At 38.9% G+C, this 17356-nt stretch overlaps 1 protein-coding gene and 1 non-coding gene across 2 annotated transcripts in view; one reads left to right on the forward strand and one right to left on the reverse strand.

Annotated features, from left to right (window-relative positions):
* The window catches only part of POU6F2 (POU class 6 homeobox 2), a 478769-nt gene that overhangs the window by 176474 nt on the left and 284939 nt on the right, over positions 1-17356 (forward strand).
* LOC111727713 lies at positions 1457-1563 on the reverse strand. Its single transcript, XR_002775196.1, has one exon. It is a non-coding gene; the product is annotated as a U6 spliceosomal RNA (small nuclear RNA).

The following is a 17356-nucleotide window of genomic DNA, read 5'->3' on the forward strand; positions in this document are numbered from 1 at the left end:
TAACAGTAGCACCGTTCTGCGAAATTGTGTTGCTGTCTCAATAGGCCTGCCCCATGCCTAAACGAGGCTCTTCCTTACAGATGCGAACACCTCCTACACATTCTATTAAACAGGAACTCTGATTTCACATCTTGTCTGCTACCTCTCATTTAACTTTAAATCCTCGAACTTCTTTGCTCGGAGTTCTAATAGATATCACAGTCGCTATCTCTTCAGTTGTAAGATAAGTAAATGATGCATTAATCACAACTTGGCAGCAGCTCACTTTGTGAGGGTTTGCAGGGTAGGCACACACCAGTACACCTGCTGAGAACCAATAGACATTAAATCCCAAGTTAACGAGCCCCGCTTGGGCATCCCTGTACCATGCCTGTAGCAGAATCCACATGCCTTAGGAGTTTCCTCTCTTCTCTGTAGCAGACGGACTAGTTCTTACCTTTTCTTCTCGTACCTCTCACACTAAGACCAGGCCCCTGCATTATTTACTGATATTTTAAATGATCTTTATTTATTCGTAATAGTACTCAATTGCTTTCAGTCTGTTTCAAAAAATTATTTAATTAAAATAAGCATTTCTCAAGCAAAGCCCCTGAAACTATTTCTAGACCTATTCTAAGCGTTATGCAAGAGGGTAGAATTTTCACACTAGACAGGAGCATTCTCACACTCGTTTAATTAAGTTCACACACAGCTGAGAACCAGCAAAGATGCCTCTAGCACCAAAGGCCACATAACCAATTTTGATCATACTTCCTTATTGGATAGCTCTGAGACGATCTCCTTGTTGCTGAATCCTGTGGACCTGACCTGCACTGTCTTGCCTCTGCCGTGGTAGGTAGGCGCTTTGGGTCATTTCTATCACTTCTCCTTTGCTTTCGTGACATCATTCTCCTGCTAAACTCTTCCTCCTTTGTAATTGTTGCTGTTGCCACTGGTTTTCCAGCTTCCTCCACCTGACACTTCAACTCTGGTCCTCAGGAGGTTCTGTCCCTAAACTCTCCCTAAGCGATATTCTGTAATTCCAAGGTTCCATTACCACATATGCTGATGACTCCAGTGTTAATTTTTCTGTCTCAAATCTCTTTCTGGAGTGCAGGAATCATATGTATCTACCTTTCTTCAGACTGGCTCCCCCGTCCCTTATACTCACCCTCAACAATGAGCACATTCTCTTTTCTGCACACCGTTTTTTTTCCTGTTGATTTTGTTGCTATGGTTGTTCCTCTGTCTGAGTGATGCCACCATCTGCCCAGAAACCCAAACTTAAAGGACGATTAGTTTGTCCTGTTGTCTTCCATGTTATGTACCTTTTTCTGTATTAAAGAGAAATGATAGTTAGATAGACCAGATAGTTGATGAGTATAAAAGTATATAAACAGTCACGTTGGTATTTCCCAGCCTGGGATTAGAGGATGATGGAGCTGACTAAGTGAGAATAATTCTTCTTCTTCTTTTTTTTAATATAGAATGCTTCACGAATTTGCATGTCATCCTTGTCCAGGGGCCACACTAATCTTCTCTGTATCGTACCAATTTTAGTATATGCGCTGCCAAAGCAAGCACTAAGTGAGAATAATTCTTAAACTGCCCCATATGTGGTGTAAGTGCCTCCTAGGACCTCACTTGTGATTGAATTTAGTCACTTACAAATACTTCATGTTTACTGAAAAACCAAAAACCCAACTAATTCAGAAAATGGTCATAGTTCTGAGAAATAAATATACCTTGGAGGTTAATAGCTTTCCCCATCATGCAGAGAATTCTTGGTAATATCAGTGACCATGAAATATAAAATTTTGTCCAGGATTTATAAAAAATTCAGTGTCTTCTCCAAACTACATTCTTTTTTTTTTTTTTTTGAGACAGAGCCTCAAGCTGTCCCCCTGGGTAGAGTGCCGTGGCATTACAGCTCACAGCAACCTCCAACTCCTGGGCTCAAGCGAGTCTCCTGCCTCCGCCTCCCAAGTAGCTGGGACCACAGGCGCCCGCCACAACGCCCGGCTATTTTTTGGTTGCAGCCGTCATTGTTGTTTGGTGGGTCCGGGCTGGGGATTTGAACCCGCCACCTTAGGTGTATGTGGCTGGCGCCTTAGCCGTTTGAGCTATAGGCGCCGAGCCCCAAACTACATTCTTGAGTAAAGAGAAGAGAAGACTAGAAAATAAATTACTTAAGGGTTTCTGTAAGATAAACCTGTTCGACTACCCAAAGTTGCTTATTTGTTCCCTCAGTCTAAACTGAAGATCATATGAGAGAATTTATTCCTGCTAAAATATGCAAGGTTGAAGCTAGACCAGCTGCAAAATGAATAGCCTAAGACAATGATGCTTTGCATGAGTTCCTGGACCCCTAGAGATTCTGAAGGGGCAATAGGGGCAGTTCATCAACCATTTTTTTATTTTAATAGCTAAATAAGAATTCGCTCATGATAAACAAAAGAAATATCAAAAATTTCATTGTTAGGCTGAAATTATGTTTTTTCTATGCATTAAGATGCTATCTGTAACTTGGAAGGATAATTGCATATGTTTTGATAAATAAAAATGAGATCAAAGTGTTAACAATGTTAAAGTTTATTTGGCATCAAAATGTTCCAGGACACAGATGCTTATGATAAAAGAGTAGTTAAGATTTAGGTGGAGGAAAAACCTGGGAACCTATGAGAAGAAAGGGGAGGGGAAGAGTTTTCTAAAGAGAGGATCTAGTTAAATAAAGATCCCAAGCAACAAGGAATACTTAGCCAGTAAGTATAATGAAAATCAGGACTTGAATGGCCATAAGTAATAAGACTTTTCTCAGCCCTAAACTCACCAAATCCATGTAAGACATTGCAGCTCCTAGGTGATAATTCCTGCTTTAGGAAGAGAAAATCCCATCCTCAGGAAAACCTCCCCCATTCATTCCTTTCCCTCTCTCCAGGACCCTCACATCACCCCTAAGCACTCCTGCGTCCCTCTGTCACTGCGCCCAACCTCCTTACAGCAGCACAAAGCCTTGTTTGTGCGTATCTTGTCCACCAGACTGCATCATATGTCTTGACGTTTTCAGCACAATGTCCAACACAAACAAGATATTTCATCATCAATAGTGGTAGAATTAATAAATAAATGAATGAGCCCTTCTTCCAAGACATAAGATGTTTTAACATTTTAGGTCCCATTTTCCAAATGAGTATCCTGAAGCTAGTGTGAAAAACTTGGGTGGTTCCATAATTAAAAACAGCTTTGAAAATGCTACCTACTATAATCCTTTCAGATAGTCATAGTCAATTTTACATATTAAAAGTGGTTAGACTTTCTCTCCAAGTTAAACTTGGCTTGAGCTAAAATCTCCCAATCTTATTTGATTGTGGTAACTTTATTCACTAACTTATTGTTCCCAGGGAAGTAATATTCTGTAAGACACAGATTGGGAAACAGTTTTTTGGAGAAGGGGGGTGTGCTTAGGAAGAGGTGTAGTAGGCATCATTTTTGACTGAGCCCAATAGTCCACCTGTCCTATCATCTGTGTATGCAGGAGCCATTAGAAAAATCATACCCCCAGGGGAACTGAGGGCTTATCCTATGTCCTTTAACCCCCAGGGCCTGCTGGAGAGTTTTCTTACCCTATTATCCTCTTTTGTTTACTTTAATGGATCCTTATTCAAGACTGTTGAGCTGTTAAACTTACCTTTGGATAGTAGTGCTGGAATGTTCACTTCACCTAAGGAGACAGAAAGCATCCTCCCAAGTAAATTAACTTCCAAAGGGACAAAGACATTTCACGACCAGTAGTGTCCCAATCTTGAGTGGGGTTTCCCTACAGACTAACACTAGCTCAGTAAATTTTATATATGGAGACAGAGAAAGTTCAGATGTCAGGAAATTTTTGTGGGTTTGCTGTTAATTCATTACAAAATAATGCATTCTCTTGGTAACATACTCAAATAATATCAATATATATGTCTTCCCTGAAGCCTCATAATCCATTCTCCAATAAACATTTTGAATTGCTGGATTCAAATTCTTAAAGACTTTGCAAATACTTAAACAAATTTGATATATATGAAGACAGATAATATATAGTGTATATAATGCAATAATGTGCACATGTAAATATGTAATGTGTACATACAAATATATAATGTACAATAAACACATATCCTATATAAACATAATTTTTTTTTGTTGAAAACTGAGCTCATCTTACTCACATGATTTAGACCTTTCCTTTGTACCCCACAAGACATCATTAACATCTATCTACAACAGTTCTCACTTTTTAACAACAGCATAGTATCTCAGTATCCGTGTTATTCACAATTTATTAAAATAGTCTCCTATTGATTTATTTATCTTTGGGTCACTTGTAAAATATTTACTTGTACAGGCAACATACTTTCTTCTATGTACATCTTTGTTTTTTTGTTTGTTTGTTTGTTTTCAGTTTTTGGCTGGGACTGGAACCCTCAACCTCTGGCATATGGGGCCAGCGCCATACTCCTTTGAGCCACAGGTGCCACTCACATCTTTGTTTTTTTTTTTTTCTTTTATTAAGTCATATACACATAGATCATGAATACATTTATGCATTTGTGGGGTACAATGTTTTGATTTTTTATACAATTTGGAGTGCTTACATCAAACTAATTAATATAGCTTTCACCTCATTTACTTAATTATTATGTTAAGACATTTATGTTCTATACTTGATAGATTTGACTTGTACCTGTGCAATATGCTCCATAGGTGTGTTCCCACCATTAACCCTCCCTTTATCAGACCTCCCCTTCCCCTCCCATAACCCTCCACTTCTCTCCTTCATCTTGGGCTATTGTTGTGATCTATCTTTCATAAGAAAGTGTGAGGTAATTATAAATTGGTTTCATAGTAGGGCTGAGTACATTAGATACTTTTTCCTCCATTCTTGAGATACTTTACCAAGAAGAATATGTTCCAGCTTCATCCATGTAAACATAAAAGAGGTGAAGTCTCCATCTTTTCTAAGGCTCCATAATATTCCATGGTATACATATACCACAATTTATTTATCCATTCATGGGTCGATGAGCACTTGGGCTTCTTCCATGACTTGGCAATTATGAATTGAGCTGCCATGAAAAATCTGGTGCAAATATCTTTGTTGCAAAGTGATTTTTGGTCTTTTGGATATAGACCTAGTAGAGGAATTACAGGATCAAATGGTAGGTCTACTTTTACATCCCCGAGTGTTCTCCAAACTTCTTTCCAAAAGGAATGTATTAGCTTGCATTCCCACTAGCAGTGCAGAAGGGTTCCCTTTTCTCCACATCCATGCCAACATCTGTAGTTTTGTGATTTCTGATGTGGGCTACTCTTATTGGAGTTAGATGGTATCTCAAAGTGGTTTTGATTTGCATTTCTCTGGTGATTAAAGATGATGAGTATTTTTTCATGTGTTGGTAGACCTTGCACCTATCTTCTTCAGAGAAGCTTCTGTTCAAGTCCCCTGCCCACAATGAAATGAGATCACTTGTTCTTTTCTCATTAATACATTTGAGTTCTCTGTGGATTCTGGTTATCAAACCTTTGTCAGAAACATAACCTGTAAATATCCTCTCCCATTCTGAGGGCTGTCTGCTTGCTTTACTCACCGTGTTCTTGGCAGTGCAGAAGCTTTTAGTTTGATCAGATCCTGGTAATGTATTTTTGGTATTGCTTCAATTGCCCAGAGGTCCTCCTTATAAAGTATTCTCCCAGGCCAATTTCTCCAAGCATTTATCCTGCACTCTCTCCAAGAATCTTTATAGTTTCATGTCTTAAGTTTAAGTCTTTTGTCCAGTGAGAGTTAATTTTTGTTAGAGGTGAAAGGTGTGGGTCCAGTCTCTGACTTCTACAAGTCGCCAGCCAATTCACCCAGCACCATTTGTTAAATATGGAATCTTTCCCCCAATTAATATTTTTGTTAAGCTTATCAAAGACCAAATGATGATAAGTGTCTGGGTTCATCTCTTGGTTCTCAATTCTGTTCCATACATCGACCTCTCTATTTTTGTGTCAGTACCATGCTGTTTTGATCACTATAGATTTATAGAATAGTCTGAAGTCTGGTAGTGTGTTTCCTTCTGATTTTTTTTTTTTATTTCTGAGTAATGTTTTGGCTATTCAAGGTTTTTTGTGTTTCTGTATAAAACAAAGTACTAATTTTTCCAGATGTTTGAAGTATGACAGAGGTGCTTTAATAGGGATTGCATTAAATTTGTAGATTGCTTTGGGTAGTAAGGACATTTTAATAATGTTGATTCTTCCATTCTTCCCAGCCATGAGCAACATATGTTATTCCATTTGTTAACATTCTCAGCTATTCTTTTTCTCAGAGTTTTATAGTTCTCTTTATAGAGATCTCTCATGTCCTTTATTAGGTACACTCCCAGATATTTCATCTTCTTTGGCACTGTAAAAGGAATAGAGTCCTTGACTGTTTTTTCAGCTTGACTATTTTTGATATGTATAAATGCTACTGATTTGTGAGAATTGATTTTGTATCCTGAGATGCTGCTATATTCCTTGATCACTTCTAAGATTTTTGTAGTTGAATCCCTGGGGGTTTCCAGGTATACAATCATATCATCTGCAAAGAATGAAAGACTTAGCCAGAAAGAAGTGGAAATGTTTTGTTTTGTTTTGTTTTATTAAATTATAGCTGTGTACATTAATGCAGTCATGGGGTACAATGTGCTGGTTTTATATACCATTTGAAATATTTTCATCAAACTGGTTAACATAGCCTTCACACATTTTCTTAGTTATTGTGTTAAGACATTTATACTGTACACTTAGTAAATTTAACATGTACCCTTGTAAAATGCACCATAGGTGTGTTCCCACCAATTACCCTTCCTTCACCTATCCTCCCCCACTCCCTTCCCTGTCCTCCTTCCCCCTGTTCTTGGGCTATAGCTGAGTTAAAGCTTTCATATAAAAGCTATAAATTGGTTTCATAGTAGGGCTGAGTACATTGGATACTTTTTCTTCCATTCTTGAGATACTTTGCTAAGAAGAATATGTTCCTGCTCCATCCATGTAAACATGAAAGAGGTAAAGTCTTCACCTTTTTAAAGACTGCATAATATTCCCTAGTGTACATATACCACAATTTATTAATCCGTTCATGGGTCAATGGGCACTGAGCTTCTTCCACCATTTGGCAATTATGAATTAGGCTGCAATAAAATTCTGGTGCAAATATCTTTGATATAAAGTGATTTTTGGTCTTCTGGATATATACCTAGTAGAGGAATTGAAGGATCGAGTGGCAGGTCTATGTTTAGATCCCTAAGTGTTCTCCAAACATCTTTCCAAAAGGAACGTATTAGTTTGCATTCCCACTAGCAGTGCAGAACTGTTCCCTTTTCTCCACATCCATGCCAACATCTCTGGTTTTGGGATTTTGTGATGTGGGCTACTCTGACTGGGGTTAGTAGCTACTTTTACTCTCAAAGTGGTTTTGATTTGCATTTCTCTGATGATTAAGGATGATGAGCACTTTTTTTCATGTAAGAAGTGGAAATGTTGAATAGGCCTATGTCAAGTTCTGAAATAGCATCAACTACACGAAATCCCCCCCCCCCAAAAAAGTCTGGGACCAGATGGCTTTGCATCAGAATTCTACCACACCTTTAAAGAGGAACTAGTACCTATATTACTTAACCTTTTCCAAAACATAGAAAAAGAAGGAATACTTCCCAACACATTCTATGAAACAAATGTCACCCTGATCCCCCAACCAGGAAAAGACTCAACAAGAAAAGAAAATTATAGACCAATAGCTCTAATGAATATTGATGCAAAAATATTCAATATCGTAGCAAACAGAATCCAGCAACACATCAAACAAATTATACACGTTGACCAAGTGGATTTTATCCCAGGGTCTCAAGGCTGGTTCATTATACATAAATCTATAGATATAATATGTCACATAAACAAAATAAAAAACAAAAACCATCCATGTAAACATGAAGGAGGTAAAGTTTTCTTAGCAAACTATCTCAAGAATAGAAGAAAAAGTATCCAATGTACTCATCCCTACTATGAAACTAATTTATAGCTTTCATATGAAAGCTATAACCCAATTATAGCCCAAGAATATGGGGAAAGGGGAAAGGGAGAGGAAGGGAGGGGAGGGGGAAGGGTGGGTGGAGGGAGGGTAATTGGTGGGACCACACCTATGGTGCATCTTACAAGGGTACATGTGAAAATTACTAAATTTTAAATATAAATGTCTTAACACAATAACTAAGAAAATGCCATGAAAGCTATGTTAACCAGTTTGATGAAAATATTTCAAATGGTATATAAAACCAGCACATTGTACACCATGACTGCATTAATGTATACCTATGATTTAACAAAACAAAGAAAAGAAAAAGAAAGACCATATGATTCTCTCAATTGATGCAGAAAGATAATATCCAGCATCCTTTAATGATAATCCTTTAAGATAATATCCTCAACTGATGCTTTTGATATTATCCAGCATCCTTTAATGATCAGAAAACTTAAGAAAATAGGTATAGAAGGGACATTTCTTAAACTAATAGAGGCCATCTACAGCAAACCCACAGCCAACATTGTATTGAATGGGGTAAAATTGAAAACATTTCCACTCAGATCAGGAACCAGGCAAGGTTCTCCACTGTCTCCATTGCTTTTTAACATTGTAATGGAAATCTTAGCCATCACAATCAGGCAAGAGAAGGTGATCAAGGGTATTCATATAGGGTCAGAGGAGATCAAACTTTCACTCGTCTATGTACATCTTTGAATATCTTTGTACATCTTTTTCTGCGTATATCCTCCTATGCACATTGTTGTATTAGTAAGATTGTCACTACAGGAAAGGCATCCAGAAATGCAGTTCCTGGGTGTTATTCATGAAACTGCAAACTCTCCTTCACAATGACTGTAGCATTTTACACTCTTATTACTAGCAATATTTTCTTAATTAGCTATTTACATTTCTTTTATCAATTATTTATTTGTATCTTTTGCCTATTTTTCTATTAGGTTATCTTTTCATTGATAAATAGGTAAGGTTATATGTATTTTATGAATGTTAATACTCTGAATATTATATATATAGAAATATTTTCTACCAATTCTTCATTATCCTCAGAATTCATCCTTCAAAAAAGTTGTAAATTTTTCTATAGTCATGTGTTACACTTTAGAGGGGGGCTTTGAAATGTTGTGTCATGCCAAGTCTAACTCAAGCCTGTGAAATTATTCCCATATTTTCTTTTGGTACTTTCTTAAATTTATTATTTTTTATCAAGTAGATATTTAATCTATCTAGAATTAATGTTTTGTGGATGATATACCTAGGAGCTTTCAAATTGAGAAGAATACCACAAAAAACTCATCTATAGTGATGATACAATTAATTTACTATATCTTATAAATAATTTTTTAAAATCTGAGAAAAAACAAAATTAGAAATTTGGGCCAAGCATCAATTATGGCCTGTGCTTTTTTTTCTCAAGATTCATACATGACTGACGCTTTATATTTATGTAGCACTTTAAAATTGTCCATACATTTTTGTAACTGGTTCTGTTTCTCAGCGTCATAACCTTATCACTTGTTTTAAATGCCTTATCTAAGGTCTCTAAGGTAATTAATTAACGGCCATATTGCAATGGTTCTCAACCTTCCTAATGCCGTGAGCCACAGGTTGAGAACCGCTGCCATATTGATTCTAGAAGACAGCTCTCTTTCCTTTCCAGTATTCTTTCTACTGTTATAATGCACATAATGCTCATTTACACCATGCTCTGCATGCAGAAGAATCCCAAGGCAGAAAGTCTTGATTATAATAAAAGGGAAAGACTTAATTTAAGTTAAGCAGGATAGATTTGTTAAAAATCATCAGCCACAAGCCCTTTCTCTCCATCTCCAGCCTGACATAAATGGTCGTGACTGAGCTACTGAGCATGCTGGAAATGAGTCTGGGTGGGGGGGGGTGCCCGGCGCAGGCTTAACTGGAGAGGTGCAAATTGTGCCAGTATAATTCCTAATACAAGACAGTGGAAAATTGCTAGCACAATTGAGAGTTGTTAACACAATAGACAAGACACTGAAGGAAAACCTGATGTGTCTCTCCTGCATCTTTTTTGTCCCCACTGCCATTTTCTGAGGGGATAAAATGAGATGACATTGGGAAGAAAACTACCACACCAGAGCCAGCGGTGATTGCTGCTTTGAATGCCACGCAGCTGCGCCGGTGTGGCCAGATTGATCCATTTCAGAGCAATGGTCATTATATTGTGTTTTACTCTGAAACGCAGTGCGTTTCTGTTTCCCGAGACGTCTGCTGTGATGGATGGCACGATGCCTTACCTCAGTATATTATTTTATGCTTAACAATCCTGCATCATGGAATTAACTGAGTTGTACTTTTCAGTAATATCCCAAAGTCTGGACTATGAAAGGAATGTAAATTATGGGAGAGGAAGTTTGAATAAGTTTAGATTAGATCCAGCATCTCATTTTATAACTTTATTTTAATGCCTGCTAATTTTTATTCATAGGAGAAAACTTGTATTCTTCAAGGAGTTAACTTGAAACCCCGTTTAATTTCTCTCCGTTATTACTTTAATATTTTAAGGCCATTATGCTTTGAGCGTGGAAGTCATTGGGAGGAGAATGGTTATGCTCATTAAGCATATGTGTGAGTTGAGACATGCCGGGAAAGCCTCAGAGGTCTCCCCTTTCCCCTAAAAGGAGCAAATGCACAAACAACAATAAAAGAACAAAACGTGTCTAATGGGAATAGAGAGTTTAAAACTTCCAGTTGCAAAAATATAATGTCTGTGTTCTTCCCGGGCTTAGCGGAGACACGTAGTCAGATTGTGAGTAAATACACCTAGAACGTCTGCCACACTCATGATATTTAACCTGTGACAGACAGTCCATAGAACAGTATCCAACATGGTGTAGTAAGTTTTTCTGGAATGACCAGATAAATTGATGAACTAAAAATCAGTACACAGACTAGGGTATGTCTCCATGTTTATTAATACATTTTTTCATAATTCTTCGAATATAAAAGTGAATCAAAAGGTAAAATGTCCTGTAAAGTGCTGGGTTTGTTTACTCTCTGCCTCCTTCTATTGCTTACTATGCTTTTAACTTCGCATAGTATTTAAACTGGTAAAAGGGCTCATTCTTGTATTTTGTCCATATTCTTCAAAGGGAAACATGAATTAAAACCTAGAACATACCCAGAACTCTCTACAAACTACTTGCTACTTCTAGACCATACTAATAATTAGGCCTGGGTACTGAGGATGGATTTATAGGGCTAGAAGAACTGAGAAGTTCCCAGTTACCTGGCTTTGAACAGTACAACCAGGCAGTATTATAATATGATTATATACATTTAATATAAACTAGAAACAATAGCAGATAGATGAAGAACTGCCTAATTCTCATTTAAGTAATCCAAGAACCTGCCTGAATATTCCTATAAAATTATTAACCATTTAAATGACAGCAAATATAGAACAAAAATCAGAATTGATTTGGTAGTAGAGTAGGGAGATTATGGGTAATAATTTATTGTCTATTTTTAAATAGTTAGCAGAGAAGAACTCTAATGTTCCCAATACAAAGACTAGACAAATATTTGAGTTTATAGGTAGCCCAGTTGCCCTGACTTGACTATTGTACCTTTTATACGTGTATCAAAATATCACATGTAATTAAAAAAATCAGAATTGAAATGGAGTTTACATGTATCTTAAATGTATTTTGTAATATATATTTATCCTATAAGTTCTGGTATAAAATACTGCTGTAAGTTCTGCTGTTAGAACTAGAAATTCAACAATTTTCCCTAATGGAAATGTTTTAGTGGTTGTATTCAAAGGTGGAATGTCTAACTTTTAAATGTCAGGGTACATTTCAACTTGGGAAACAAATAATCTGTACATTATAACATTTCTATTATTTACATTTAGATGTTTCTTCAACGTTTTTAGCAAGCATCTCTCAGTATTGTCTGTGTTCCAAAAAAATTGAATCAAAAGGGAGAAAAAAAGACTGTTAGATAAAAAGAAAAAAAGATGTTTGATGTTCGACTATAAAACAAAAGTAATCCTTCAATTGGTTAATGGCTGTCTCTCCCAGACACCAGCAAGAAATCCAAATTTCAGAGTGTTTCTCCCTAGGACCCCCCTCACTGTTCCGCTCCCTGGAGTCCTGGGAAGGAAGGGATGTGACTCTGCCCTTGCCTTGTTAAGGCAGCAGCACTATTTACTCCATCTTCTCTTTGAAAATCACTTCGCTATTTTAACAAGTTCAAGTGTTAAAAATTCTTAAAGTCAAGAGAGACTTCCATAGATTAAACTTGCCTCTTTTAAGGTTAACAGTTGTGTGACTGTTAAAGAGTAGGGCCATCAGGCAATTTTTGCAATTGCTTTTTTGTTTGTTCTTATTGCAGTGGGGGAGAACAGAGAAAGGCTTTGCTGAGGCATTAATTAACTAATTAATTAATTGAGATAGAATCTCCCTTTATTGCCCCAGGCTAGCACGCTACCCGTGTCATATCTCACAGGAAAACTCTCGGGCTTAGGACATCCTCTTCTCTCAGCCTCCTGAGTAGCTGGGATTACAGGTTCCCCCCACAAATCCTGGCTAGTTTTTCTAGTTTTACTAGAGAAGAGGTCTGGCTCCTGCTCAGGCTGGTCTTGAACTCCTGAGCTCAAGCTGTCCACCTTCGTCAGTGTCCAGAGTGCTAGGATTACAGCCATGAGCCACTGGTCTTGAGGCATCATTTTAATAAAAGAAAAACTTGCTCCTTTTGGAAAATCGGAAACATCAGAAAAGTATAAAGACATTATTTTTTAAAAAAATCACCCCCCATGCCTTGTTTCCCCAAGAGATAGTAATTTGTCACATTTTGATGTACTGTCTTCTAGTTTGTCCTTGAATATTTGTGTTCACATATTTAAAAAATACTGAATATATAATATTAGATCATAAACATTAGATCATTGGAAGTATCATTTTTAACATTTTGTTTAACATCTTTTTTTAATCCAACAATTTGCATAATCATTTCCTACTGTTGGAGTTAAGCTGTTACCAGTTGTCCATGAAACCCTAAGTAAGACCTGAACTTCTCTGCCACTTTAATTCCTTGGCCAAGTAAGTCGCTTACACTATGGGATTTACCGGATTATGATATGAACATGGTGAAGGCAAATTCTTAACAAGAATGTTATTATCTTTCAAAACATTTGTAACCCAGGGAGCACAGACAAATTACACTTGGGGATCAATTACTACCCGCCCCACCCCCACCCTATGTTTCAGAAAACTGAAGATAGAAATTATGAGAAGCTTGTCTCTTTGGGGTTTTTTTCCCTGATATTGTAGTGAAGCGCTGTCCAACAGATATATGATATGAGTCACAAATACAAGCCCCAGATGTAATTTGAAAATTAATAGTAGCCATTTAAAGAGAAATTAATTTTAATATACTTAATCCAATATACTCAAAATATTGATATTTCAAACAGTAATGAATACAAGAAAGAAAACTGCTAATGAGACATTTTATAGATTTTTTTCATACTAAGTATTAGAAATCAGCGTGTGCACTTTATACTCATAGTACCTCTCTGTTCAGTTGAGCTACATTTCCGGGGCTCAGGGGCTGACTGTAGCCAGTTGCTACACCCTGGACAGCGCAGCTGTAGGGAGAGCACACAGGCAGTAGTCAGGAAGGCAGATTCCGTCTGGAGTGTGAGCTAGCTACTTATTAGCAAACCTCAGGTGAGTCACTTAACTTCTCTATGCTTCAGTTTGCCTGTCTATAAAATGGGAATAATAATAGTAACTACTCTGAAGAGTGATGCAGGGATTGACAAGACAATCTATGGAATAAGTGCTCAGTAAATGTCCTGTATGGGCATCTTGAAAAAGTGATCCTAGTCTAACCTAACCAATTACTTTCAGTATGCTATCATCTTCCCCTTTCTTCTTTTTCCCTAAGAATAAATTATTTAGAAGATTATTATTGTGCTCTGGGGAAAGGGATTAACACTTCACCCAAAGCCTACATGCCCAGAGCAACACAGAATTCCATGCCTCTTCATTATTAGTAATCCCTATTGATGACGGCGCTTCCGCAGGGCTCATCTTGGGCCTCCTCTAACAGAGCTGGGCACTGTTTCCTCTTGGCCTGTTGGATGATAAGCTCCAGTCTTCTCCAAGTGGTGGAAGAGAATGTAGAGGGAAACACAGGCATGGCAACATCCTCTGTCTAGTGGCTGCCATGGTATTTGCATGAGTTACTTAGTGGAAACTTGGGTTTATTCCCCTCTGTTTTTAAATTCTGATATTCTAGCCTCAGCATGGAGCTGAGACAGAGATAACTGAAAAGTCTGGCACAGATTTCTGAGCCAGAGATCTTGCTTTCCATGCTGACGTAAGTGAACATATCTCCGTGCCTCTGCCAGACAGAGGGAGAGACCTGTGGTGCGGGAGAAGTGACTGGAGAAAGCTTCCTTCTGCTGACATGGAGGCGGGCTGGATTCTCTCCAGCAGAAGGACCCTGGCTGCCATCAGGAACTCATTGCACCAGGAGAACATAATGGATACTTCCACGTTCAAGGACTCTTGCTAACCAATAGGCAGACCCTTTCCACACAGGATACACTTAAAAAACAAAACAAAACACAACAAAGCTGGAATCCCTTGTTGAATTTGACGTTCACTGCAAAGTGTGAATTATCGTTGGTCGCTGCTTTGTTATATCGGCTCTTCAGCACTGAAAATTAATTAGATCATATTTTTAAATTGTGGATGTAATCAGGACTTTAAAAACCATGAGCAGAGCTATACCCTATTTTCATTGTATTCCTGTATTACTGGGATCTCTCATTACCTTTAGTGTTTGAAACACCTACAAACATCCACAGTCACGTGTGTCTTTGTATGTGTGTCCTATGTCCAAGTGGAAGAGGGATCCTACTGTAATCAAAGTCCCCATTCCATTTCCACCTGTTTCCTTCTTCCTTCACCCCACCGCCGTCCTCTGTACCCTTAGTCTTAACCAGAGTGGTCTCACTGGGCTCCCTCGTGTCAACTCAAGTCCTTCCCACCTTCCTGGGCCCTGCATCCTGTCAGTTATTACCTGATCTCAGTCTTCCCTGTCATAGTCTGATACTTGTAAGAACTACTTGTGATCCCCAGCTCTCCTGAGGTCCCTGTGATCCGGGTTCCACCCACGGCTGCAGTGACCCTGCCCTGGCTTAGGTCCGTGATGTGAACGCTCCATTCCCCGACTCACATGCTCTTTCTTCAGTGTTTGGTGCTGTTGCCTATCCCCTCCATCATCCCATTACTTCTCCTTGGTTTGTGATGCCACACTACCATGTGGGCGTGTGTGTGTTTTCTGCTACCTCTTCGGTTCACTAGGTCCTCTTCCTCTGTCCATGCCTGAATAGGTGTCCTCGTCAGCCCTGCTTTGCTCATGGTTCACTCCCACGGCTGTGATGGTATTAAACACTGATAATGCTACACCCGGTATTTTGACTCCTAATCTTTCTTCTTTCTTCCAAATCATGCTTCCAATTTTCTTTTTTTTTTTTTTTTATTTTTTGAGACAGAGTCTTACTTTGCTGCCCTCCGTAGTTGCCATGGCATCACAGCTCACAGCAACCTCAAACTCTTGGGCTTAAGTGATTCTCTCCCCTCAGCCTCCCAAGACTATAGGCACCCACCACAACACCCTGCTATTTTTAGAGATGAGGTCCCACTCTGTCTTAGGCTGGTCTTGAACCTATGAGCTCAGGCAATCCACCTGCCTCAGCCTCCCAGAGTGCTAGGAGTACAGCACACAGTGAGCCACTGTGTCTGGCCACATACTTCCAGTTTTCTACAAGACACTTTCACTCAGATGTCCCAACCTCTGAGTTGGGACACCACCTCAAACTAAACATGTCCAAAAGTTAAAGCATTGGTGGGGAGTGACCATCTATTTTATTGACCAAACTAGATTATTTTTGAGTTTGGTTATTGTGCAATACTTGTAATTAAGGCATAAGAAGAAACTGTTCCAGGACAATCAGGACACAAGTGTAGGATCAGCTTACATGGGCAGAGCAGACACAGGGCTCTGAGACCAGGATACATTTAGAGGCCCATGAAAACATTTTAATTTTGTTTAAAATAAGAAGAAAAACAAATATAATAATAATAAGTACAATGATAAATCCAGCCTGGATTATCTCTGTCTTTATACCAATGCAAATCTTAAGCATAATTTTGAATTTTCTTTTCTTTAATGGGGGAAGGGACCCACAGAGATCCCAACGTGGCCTTGCACGTGGCCACCCTTAACCTGTCCAGACGTACTTCCCGCATTGATCTCTCTATCTCAGGGGCTGGCATCCTCGTCACCCACTCAGAAGACCCCCCCCCCAGGAGACCTGGGCACCATCCTTGACTCCCCTACACCCAGTCCCTTCTGCACCCACACCACTTAGCAGAGGGATTGCCTGTCACTGACCAGTTCCCTAAGCTTTTGTTTCCCCCCAGGGAGACTGTCCAATCACTGCCTTCATTTTAGGCCAACCAGCCAGCCAAAGAAGCAGACTTTTGCCAAAGGTTTTCGCATTTTCCTTCTTGCTTTCCTCCTTGAGTATATCCTTCTCTTCTTAACTTTCAGGCACCCTTTTATTGGCTGGCAACGAAGTGTTTATTTTTGCCCAAGAAACCCCCCAGGGCTGCAGGCCCTTCCCCAGGCAGCACTCAGTCTCCCTCACCGGCAGTGAGTGTCTCACAGCTCCACATTCAAGGGATAGAGTTTCTCTCTTTGTCAGAGTCAATGAGCCTGGCTTACCTGGCAAGGCAGCCCCATGTTTTGGTAGATTATTCTTAATGTATAGTTTTGGGGAAAATTACAGCTGTAAGGAAAGTTAATTTTATCTGTAATGTTATATACAAATAACGAGAATGAGAATTCCAGACAGTGCCTGCACATTGTCTGTGTGGATGTTACTCAACACCCTCATGAAGTCCCCTCTGTTATCACAGAGGGCGAATTATATCTGGTGAATTCTCAGATATAATCTGCTCTGTAGATTGGACCAATGAGGCCACTTTGGGCAAAGCAGGAATACGGGGACATCCTTTCCTTTCTGCTGGGTTTTGGATATGGTTTGTGTGGCCCTGCAAAGTCTCTTGTTAAAAGTCGATCCCGGGGGGTCTGGGAAGATGGCCGACTGGTAGCAACCCTGGTCAGAGGCTCCTGAACAAAGGAAGAAAAACTGGTTGGAATCAGAATCTATGAAGTCAAAGACGGGGAGCTGAGCCCAGAAAGAAGTTC

The sequence above is a fragment of the Otolemur garnettii genome, unplaced genomic scaffold (genome assembly GCF_000181295.1).
Source record: "Otolemur garnettii isolate 467f Iridium unplaced genomic scaffold, OtoGar3 scaffold00119, whole genome shotgun sequence".
Classification (NCBI taxonomy): domain Eukaryota; kingdom Metazoa; phylum Chordata; class Mammalia; order Primates; family Galagidae; genus Otolemur; species Otolemur garnettii.